Source organism: Lampetra fluviatilis, chromosome 27, assembly GCF_964198595.1.
Source record: "Lampetra fluviatilis chromosome 27, kcLamFluv1.1, whole genome shotgun sequence".
In the NCBI taxonomy this organism is placed as follows: domain Eukaryota; kingdom Metazoa; phylum Chordata; class Hyperoartia; order Petromyzontiformes; family Petromyzontidae; genus Lampetra; species Lampetra fluviatilis.
The window spans coordinates 7,121,874-7,131,621 of record NC_136301.1 but is presented as its reverse complement, the minus strand read 5'-3'; positions in this window follow the sequence as shown (position 1 = coordinate 7,131,621).

The following is a 9,748-nucleotide window of genomic DNA, read 5'->3' as shown; positions in this document are numbered from 1 at the left end:
TTGATGACATGTTAGCCGCCGACATCATTTCTCCTTCCACCAGCCCTTGGGGAGCGCCGATCGTCCTGGTTAAAAAGCAGGACGGCTCGTTGCGGTTTTGCGTTGATTTTCGGCGCCTTAACAAAATTTCGGTTGCCGACGCATACCCGCTCCCACGGATGGACGAATCGCTGGACGCCTTGGCGGGAGCGCGATTCTTCTCCACACTGGATTTACTTTCGGGATTCTGGCAGCTTCCTCTGGACGATGATTCAAAGCCTAAAACTGCTTTCCGTACACCGCACGGCCTGTTCCAATTCAACCGGTTGCCGATGGGCTTACACTCAGCGCCGGCAACTTTCCAGCGTTTGATGGAATTGGTTTTGGCTGGATTGCAATGGGAGTCGTGCCTGATTTATTTGGATGACGTTATCGTCTTTAGTAAAACTTTTGACGAACATCTCCAGAGGTTGCGGGCGGTTTTCCTAAAGATGCGGGCTGCTAATTTGAAATTCAAACCCCAAAAATGTCATTTGTTACGCGATTCGGTGCGTTATTTGGGGCACATCGTGGGGCGCTCAGGTATTGCTACCGATCCCGCCAAAACGCAGTGTGTCAGCTCCTGGCCGACTCCCACCTCGGTGGGAGAGGTCAGGAGTTTCATTGGCTTCGCGTCGTATTACCGACGGTTCGTCGCTGATTTTGCGACGATTGCCAAACCCCTACACGCTTTAACATCAAAAGGGGTTCGGTTCCACTGGGGTCAGGAGGAGGAGGCTGATTTCTGCTCCCTTCGGGACGCCCTGGTAAAAGCTCCTCCCTTGATTTACCCCGATTTTTCGGAACCATTTTTGCTCGACACCGATGCGAGCAACACGGGTATTGGGGGCGTGCTTTCCCAGGTGGTTGACGGCGTGGAACGGGTGGTTGCGTACGGCAGTCGGGTGTTGTCTCCAGCGGAGCAAAGATATTGTGTCACCCGTAGGGAACTGTTGGCAATTGTCTATTTCATCCAACAGTATCGCCCATATCTGTACGGTCGGCATTTCACCGTCCGCACAGATCATGCGGCACTGCAGTATGCCCTGCGAGTTCAACAGCCATCGGGACAATTGTCCCGATGGTTGGAGATCCTCCAGGATTTTGATTTCGAAACCACCTACCGTAAGGGCGTTCGCCACACCAACGCGGACGCTCTGTCGCGCATGCCAACCACCTCCGAATGTGCATGCCTCCTGGGGTCGGGACTTTGCAAGCCAGCAGGGGACATGCCGGTTCCGGTCCTGGCGGCCGCCGCCGCCGACGAAACATTGCTTCCAAATTCTATCGCACAACAGGGAAAAGATTCCCTGCTGGGTTTGCCTGTTAATGAATGGGGGCGCCTCCAGATGGAGGATACCTCCCTCCTCGCGTCGCGTCGTCGCGCCGGGGAGGCGGGGCGGGGGACGGGTGATGCCGACGCATGGGAAATGCACGCGGGGTTGCTGATGCATTGGGACGGGAAATCCCATCGACACCGGCTGGTGGTCCCTTCTGGGTTACGGGGTAGGGTGGTGTGGGCTGCTCATGAGCGCCTCCTCCACCTGGGTACCCAAAAGACCCTCGCCTTGCTCCAGCTTGATTTTTTTTGGCCAGGCATGACGAGGGATGTCGCAGATCTGTTGGCATCATGCCCTCGGTGTGCGCAGCGAAAACCACCAGCACGGGAGTCAAACCCGCCTTTGCAGTCTATCAGAGTCTCCAGAGTGAACGAACTTGTCGCGCTGGATATTCTGGGGCCATTTCCCGCCACCCCTAGGGGCAATAGATATTTGTTGACCGGGGTGGAATACTTTACGCGCTGGCCTATGGCCTGGCCCCTGGCCAACCAGTCGGCAGCAGCCATCGTGGAGGCCTTTGTCCAAGGTTACGTCATGGACAAAGGTGCTCCGGAGCGGCTGCTGACCGACCAGGGAAACATTTTTTCCGGCAAACTCCTCCAACAGGTCTGTGAGCTCCTGGGAACGAAAAAAATTCGTACCTCTCCCTATCACCCGCAAACTGACGGGATGGTCGAGCGTCTGCATCGAACCATCACGTCTATGTTGTCGCAGCAGGTTTCGGACTCACAGACCGATTGGGACTTGCAAATTCAAGGGGTCCTGGCAGCATACAGATTGGCCCCCCATGCTGCGACGGAATTTTCACCCTTCTTCCTCATGTATGGCCGCGAACCTGACCCACCTGTTCGGGCACAGCTGCAGATCCCCGCGCCGCTGGGAAAAACTAAATTGGCCGACCATGTTAAATTTAACCTTGCGAAATTGACTGAGGCACGGGATGCTGCCATGCTAAATTCCGACAGGCATCAGAAAGCGAATGAGCGCCTCAGACTGGGTCGCGCGCACGTACTACAGTGGAAGCCGGGGGACAGGGCATGGCTGCACTGTCCCCCAGGTACCACTCGCGACCTCCTCAAAACTGGTGCGGCCGTGGCGGGGCCCCGTCGAGGTGGTCGAGGTTTTGCGGCCTCAGTGCGTTCGCATCAAATGGGGGAAGCGCCGGTGGTTTGTGCACCCCTCTAGGCTGAAACCCTTCGTTGCGGTGCGAGGCCCCACTCCACACACGCGTGGCCAAACATGTGGGGGGTCGGCCGACTCAAAGGGTCCGTCTCTGCTGCTCTCGCCTGACGTGTTGCCGGCTGTCGCGCCCCCAGGTGCACCAGGAATGACGGGCTCCCGCCCAACAACCCCTACGGGGGATGCCGAGGGTCTCGCGACATCAAGCGCAGACTCACTTCGAAATGGACAGCTGCCACCGGATGGTCCGCCATCCGGGGTTGCCCCGTGTGACGCGCCTGCGGCAAGGACGCGCGCAAGAATGCGCAGACTCTTGTGATGCACAAAAAGAAGAAATTTTTTATTTGTTTTATTTTCACGTGTATGGTTACTGTGCGCTGCGTCGGTGGTGTGCTCCTGGCACATTGTGTTGTGTTGTGTGTTGGGGGTTCCTTGCGATGTGTATATACGTTGCTTTTACGGAATTCGTATTTATTCGGGGGGGGATGCGTCGGGTTGTTTTCCCTTCGGGGTTTTCTGGTTCTTGTTGTTGTTCTCTTCGCGTTATGTTGAAAAATAGTGAGGCACACGCGCGGTCAGGGGGTAAATGCGCTTTTATTGTCGTTTTTTTTGTATGTTGGCAGCCGGGACGGCTGCAAGCTATGCGGGGGGGGGGGGGGTGATGTACGGGTGTTAGAGAGAGAGCCGTTATGCATGGCAGCTTATGGGAAACAAACACAGTGGGCGGGGCTACGTGAGTGCACGGGGGGGGTGCTCTCAACGACGTCCGCACCAGGCAGCCCGGGGCCCCACCCCTCAGCGGGGGTGGGGTATAAAGGGGGATGTGTCAGAGGGCTCGGGGCAGAATGTTAAAGCTAAACCAGTGAAGACCGAAGATCGTCTAGCTAGAGCCCTGGACTCCCCTGGGACGCCGCCCTTGTCAGGGCCGCGCAGGACCGAGCCAGCGGTGTGGTCCCGAGAACCAGAGCTAGTGCTCTGGGACTCCGGGTACCGTAGCCCGACTTACCAGTGTCGGGCCAGACAGCCTCCCCTAGCCCGTTAGTGGAGGACTAGGAGGTAGGTCAGAGATAGCTAGCAGTGTATTCCCAGCTAGCCGGGTGAGGGGGCCGATACCCCCTCTAGTATTGTATGTCCACAGTTGTGACTACTTGTACGGAATAAATACGTGTGCCTCACCAACGGTGTCCAAGAGTCATCAACGGTACTTCAGTAGTGTAGTGTATAGTAGTGTAGTGTATAGTAGTGTAGTGTATAGTAGTGTAGTGTATAGTAGTGTAGTGTATAGTGTAGTGTAGTGTATAGTGTAGTGTATAGTGTAGTGTATAGTAGTGTATAGTAGTGTATAGTGTAGTGTATCGTAGTGTATAGTGTAGTGTATAGTGTAGTGTATAGTAGTGTATAGTGTAGTGTATAGTGTAGTCTAAAAAAAACATTTACTGGAGCCTGCACCCCTTTGATTCTCAAAAAAATGTACAATGTGAACAACTACCCAGGGTTTGATTAAACAAAATCAGTTGTAACCTACGCTGCCCCGTGCTTAATTTGTGTTTTCGATCATTGCCATTGTTAAAGAACACTCTGACCACCTCTCGCACCCCCAGGGGGTGGCGTGGTGCACCCCCAGGTATCAGGAGGAGGAGGAGAGCCACTGATGTAGTTCGCGTCTGCGTCTTTGCCGTGTCACATCTGCTGGATGAAAGCCTCACCCACCGGGCTGCCGACTCACAGTCACCGCAGTATTTTGTGCGTTGCGAGCTTTCGACGGCTCCTTGTGACAAGTTCAAGTTCATTTATTAGGTGTAGCCCTGTGAGCCATTCGGCTCTTGAATCGGGTGCAACCGCAACGAACTCAAAAACAAAAACATGAACAAAAAAACATCTTAAAGTGAATATGTGACTGAGTGCAAACAGAACATAGGTCTGTCTTTTCATTCAGACGCTGTCTCCCCGACAGACCTGGTCTTCACCTGAGGACGGCTGCTTGCGTTGTGGCCGAAACGTCGTGATAATTATTTTTATTATGTTTTATTTTTATTATTTTATTTCTTCCCTTCTACGTGACTTTACCGAAAGAACCAAGAAGAAGGTGCAGTGATTTCAGGCAGGGAGGGGGTATTGTAATTATATAAATAACGCGATCTCATCCAAAAACCTTTATTATGAATAATATTGGTCGCGAAAGCCGACGTGTTAGACTAACATCGGAATGTTGACGAGATAGAAACATCGCAGCCAGTTATGGCTTCGACTGGTTGATGACCTCGTTCCAATGATTGCTGAGTTTGTACCCATCCTCTCGGTTGAAATTGTGCCCGTGTCTGTATATGTGGATGGCTTCATGAACGAATCTTTGCTGATAGCCAGTGGGCTTGCAAAGTACAGTACCTTCGTCTTAGCGAAATCAATTGCGCGTGATAGATACTTACAACAGTGAGTCTTATCGGGTAACACATTTTAAAAACACATTCCTGCGGAGGGAGCTGGTAGGAACGTTGGGTTACTCGGTCAATGGCCAGGGTCAAATATGGACGACTGTGAGGACGGGCACAAGCCGGCGTGAGTAGGTTAAACGTTGAGTTTTATAAGGGCACCACGGGGTGACCAGCCCCTCCCCACCCAGCCCCACCCCTCCCACCCCCCACCCAGCCCCTCCCCACCCTCCCCACCCTCCCCACCCAGCCCCTCCCCACCCTCTCCACCCAGCCCCACCCCACCCAGCCCCTCCCTCCCCACCCAGCCCCTCCCCACCCTCTCCACCCAGCCCCACCCCACCCAGCCCCTCCCTCCCCACCCAGCCCCTCCCCACCCTCCCCACCCAGCCCCACCCCTCCCACCCCCCACCCAGCCCCTCCCCACCCAGCCCCTCCCCACCCTCTCCACCCAGCCCCACCCCTCCCATTTTTGGATGCACGACGGACGGACACAATAATCCCCTGTGGGCTGGTGGAACCAGGTGGTTCCTACCAGTAAAAAATAGTTTGGATTAGAGTGACACCCAGACTGTTTGACGATGTGACCTCGACTTGCGACAAGTCTATAGATGAACACCCCCCACTTCTCGACGGTTGGCTACGTACGGTGCGAAAGAAGTTCAACGTTGCGTACACGCCGCGCGCACGGATACCCAGATGACCCCGTGTGTGCGAGCGAGCATTGTGCGTGCTGTGAACAAGGGCGAATGCGTCGGTGGTGTGTGGTCGGTCGTTTGTTCTTCGCGAGCTTTTTATCGGCATTAGCGTCGTACTCCGCGTGCTGCGGTGGGGGAAGGGACGCGAGGGAGGGGGGGATGGGGGGGAGGGGCGAGCGGGAGGGGCGGGGGTTCGATCCCAACCCTGACGCCTGCTGATGTATATTTGGAGTTTGCGTTTCTCTCTCTCTCATCATCATCATCATCACAGTGGCTAGGAGATGTTAACTACCTTGCCTGGTATACAGGAGGTCGTGGGATCGATCCCGACCCTGACGATGCCTGCTGCTGTATGTTTGGAGTTTGCATGTCTCTCTCTCTCTCATCATCATCATCACGGTGGCTAGGAGATGTTAACTACCTCGCCTGGTATACAGGAGGTCGTGGGATCGATCCCGACCCTGACGATGCCTGCTGCTGTATATTTGGAGTTTGCGTGTCTCTCTCATCATCATCACGGTGGCTAGGAGATGTTAACTACCTCGTCTGGTGTGCAGGAGGTCGTGGGGTCGATCCCGACCCTGACGATGCCTGCTGCTGTATATTTTGAGTTTGCGTGTCTCTCTCTCATCATCATCACGGTGGCTAGGAGATGTTAACTACCTCGCCTGGTATACAGAAGGTCGTGGGATCGATCCCGACCCTGACGATGCCTGCTGCTGTATATTTGGAGTTTGCGTGTCTCTCTCATCATCATCACGGTGGCTAGGAGATGTTAACTACCTCGCCTGGTGTACAGGAGGTCGTGGGATCGATCCCGACCCTGACGATGCCTGCTGCTGTATATTTGGAGTGTGCGTGTCTCTCTCATCATCATCACGGTGGCTAGGAGATGTTGACTACCTTGCCTGGTGTGCAGGAGGTCGTGGGGTCGATCCCGACCCTGACGATGCCTGCTGCTGTATATTTGGAGTTTGCGTGTCTCTCTCTCATCATCATCACGGTGGCTAGGAGATGTTAACTACCTCGCCTGGTATACAGGAGGTCGTGGGATCGATCCCGACCCTGACGATGCCTGCTGCTGTATATTTGGAGTTTGCGTGTCTCTATCACGGTGGCTAGGAGATGTTGACTACCTCGCCTGGTGTACAGGAGGTCGTGGGATCGATCCCGACCCTGACGATGCCTGCTGCTGTATATTTGGAGTTTGCGTGTCTCTATCACGGTGGCTAGGAGATGTTGACTACCTCGCCTGGTATACAGGAGGTCATGGGATCGATTCCGACCCTGACGATGCCTGCTGCTGTATATTTAGAGTTTGCGTGTCTCTCTCTCTCTCCCCCCGTGGTCGCGTGGATTTTTTTCCGGGTCCTCTGGTGTCTCCCCTCCACGTCAAGAGTCAACATCACGACGCGTTTCGAGTGTTTGGCTGCTGCTATAAATGTCCACGTGGTGGTGATGATGATGATGTGTAGCCGTCACTTCGTTGAGCGATCGTTTGTGACAGCCGGAGGTGGCTTCTGAACAAGATCTACGTAGCACCTCAGCGGGCACCTTACCTGGTAAAATGAATTAAAAAATAATTGTTTTAACCACAGCCCTCCACCACCAGACAAAGACTACCAAATAAATTTGCCACGTCATGGACAAATATAACAATCAATTTGGTCTATCAACAGATGTCTGCATTGTTTTGCCGATGTTCTTTTCATATATATATAAAATAAAAACCGCGTGTGTTTCATTGTTTTTTTTTCATTGATTCTACGGATTGATGCGTTCCGCATTGTCATTTGAACTCGCAACGTTCGTCAAAGGCTTTCGCGAACGGTATTGTCCGTAATAAGAGGTCTCTGTGTGACATCGCGTCAGTATATAAATGTGTCGTTAAACCCGCCACCACCCCGACACAGCCAATTCGTCAGGTTTGTCACGGAAAGAGCACGTGGCACACCGGTTGTGTGCTCGAGACTAAACACAACATTTACATTTAGAGTTGTGGGGTCACCCACGACATTTAGAATTCCATACTCTTTGCTTCGTCACTAGTTCAGCACTGCTGGATTCTATATTTTTTCCGCCTAAGGACGACCGCTTGTGTTGCGATCGAAACGTCGTGATCTTTTATTATTTTTTCTACCTACGTGACTTTACCGAAAAAACCAAAGAGTATGGATTCCTGCAGTCACGAAAGCTTCATTTAGAATTTCAGTTGTGGCTTTGGTCTCCAACACACCCGTGTGCTGTACTAGTATACTGTACTATACACTACACTATACACTACACTATACACTACACTACTTTACACTACACTACTATACATTACATTACTATATACTACACTATACACTACACTATACACTACACTATACACTACACTACTTTACACTACACTACTATACACTACATTACTATATACTACACTATACACTACACTATACACTACACTATAGACTACACTATACACTACACTATACACTACTATACAATACACTATATACTACACTTCTATCTACTATACAACTATACACTACACTATACACTACACTACTTTACACTACACTACTATACACTACATTACTATACACTACACAACTCTACACTACACTATACACTACACTACACACTAGTGCTGTACTAGTGACGAATTGGCACATTCTGTTTACGTGACACTAACCTTACTAGTTGGCTGTGTCGGGTGGTGGCGGCTTTAACGACACATTTATATATTTACGCGATCTAACCCAACAACAAAAACCTCATATATTATGGATCGCGTCGTCATGTATTAATTTGTATAATTTTAATTTGTATAATATTCATTTAATTTGTATAATTTTAATTTGTATAATTTTAATTAGTTTCATTTTAATTTGTATCATTTTAATTCGTATAATTTTAATTTAAGTTATATAATTTTTATTTGCATAATTTTTATTTGTGTAATTTAAATTTGTATAATTTTAAATTGTATCATTTTAATTTGTATCATTTTAATTTGTATAATTTTAATTTGTATAATTGTCGTTGGTTTTTGGTTGTTGTTGTTCTGCTGCTCGCTGTTCCCTCTGCCTCAGCCGCGTCTACATCCCAGCGTCTCCGAAACGACCGCAGGGAGCTCTCATGACTCGCACGGCTGTCGATGAAGTTATCGTCAGTGGGTATGTGTCTATATTATAGATATATATTATAGATATATATACAGTGTGTGTGTGTGTGTAGCCGATGTAGTGTAGCGGTTAGCGCCACGCTGCGCTACGAACCCGGCGACCCAGGTTCGATTCCCGCTCACGGCCAACACCCAGTGACGATTATCTTAATCGGTCCTGGGCCTCCCCTAGGTCGACTCAGCCTCAAATGAGTACCTGGGTGCGGTGTGTAGTAAACATCGCCACTGGGGAGACAAAGGCGGTCGGGCGTGGTGCTGGCCACCCACCCCCTCGTGTACCGTTCCGGCCTTCATAGGTGCTACTCGCTAACAGCACTTGCCCCTGCAGCCTATCAAGGCTATACGGGGGATCTTTTAATCTTTGTCTTTGTAGCCGATGTCGTGGGGGAACGGTGGCGCAGTGGTTAGCGCGCCGCTATGCGAACGAACGACGCGAGTTCGATTCCCGCTCCCTCGCGGCCAACACCACAGCGACGATGTATCTGAACCGGTCCTGGGCATCCCCTAGGTCGACTCAGCCTCAATTGAGTACCTGGTGTAGCGATGTGTAGTAAAAACTAAAAAAAAAGTCGCACTCGGCAGGCTGCTGGCCACCCACCCCTCCTCGTGTGACGTTCACGCCCTTCGCTGCTGTTGCTGCTACTCGCTAACAGCACTTGCCCCAACAGTCCGCAACAGGCTATACGGGGGATCTTTGCCTTCATAATAAAAGTGTTTTGGGTGAGATCGCGTTATTTATAAATGCGTCGTAACCCTCCACCACCCGACACGGCCAATCAGTAAAAAAAAGTGTCACGTTGACAATGTTTCACAGATGTCCAGTAGTGACGGTTATCTGAACTGGTCCTGGGCCTCCCCTAGGTCGACTCAGCCTCAAATGAGTACCTGGGGCGGTGTGTAAACATCGCCACGAAG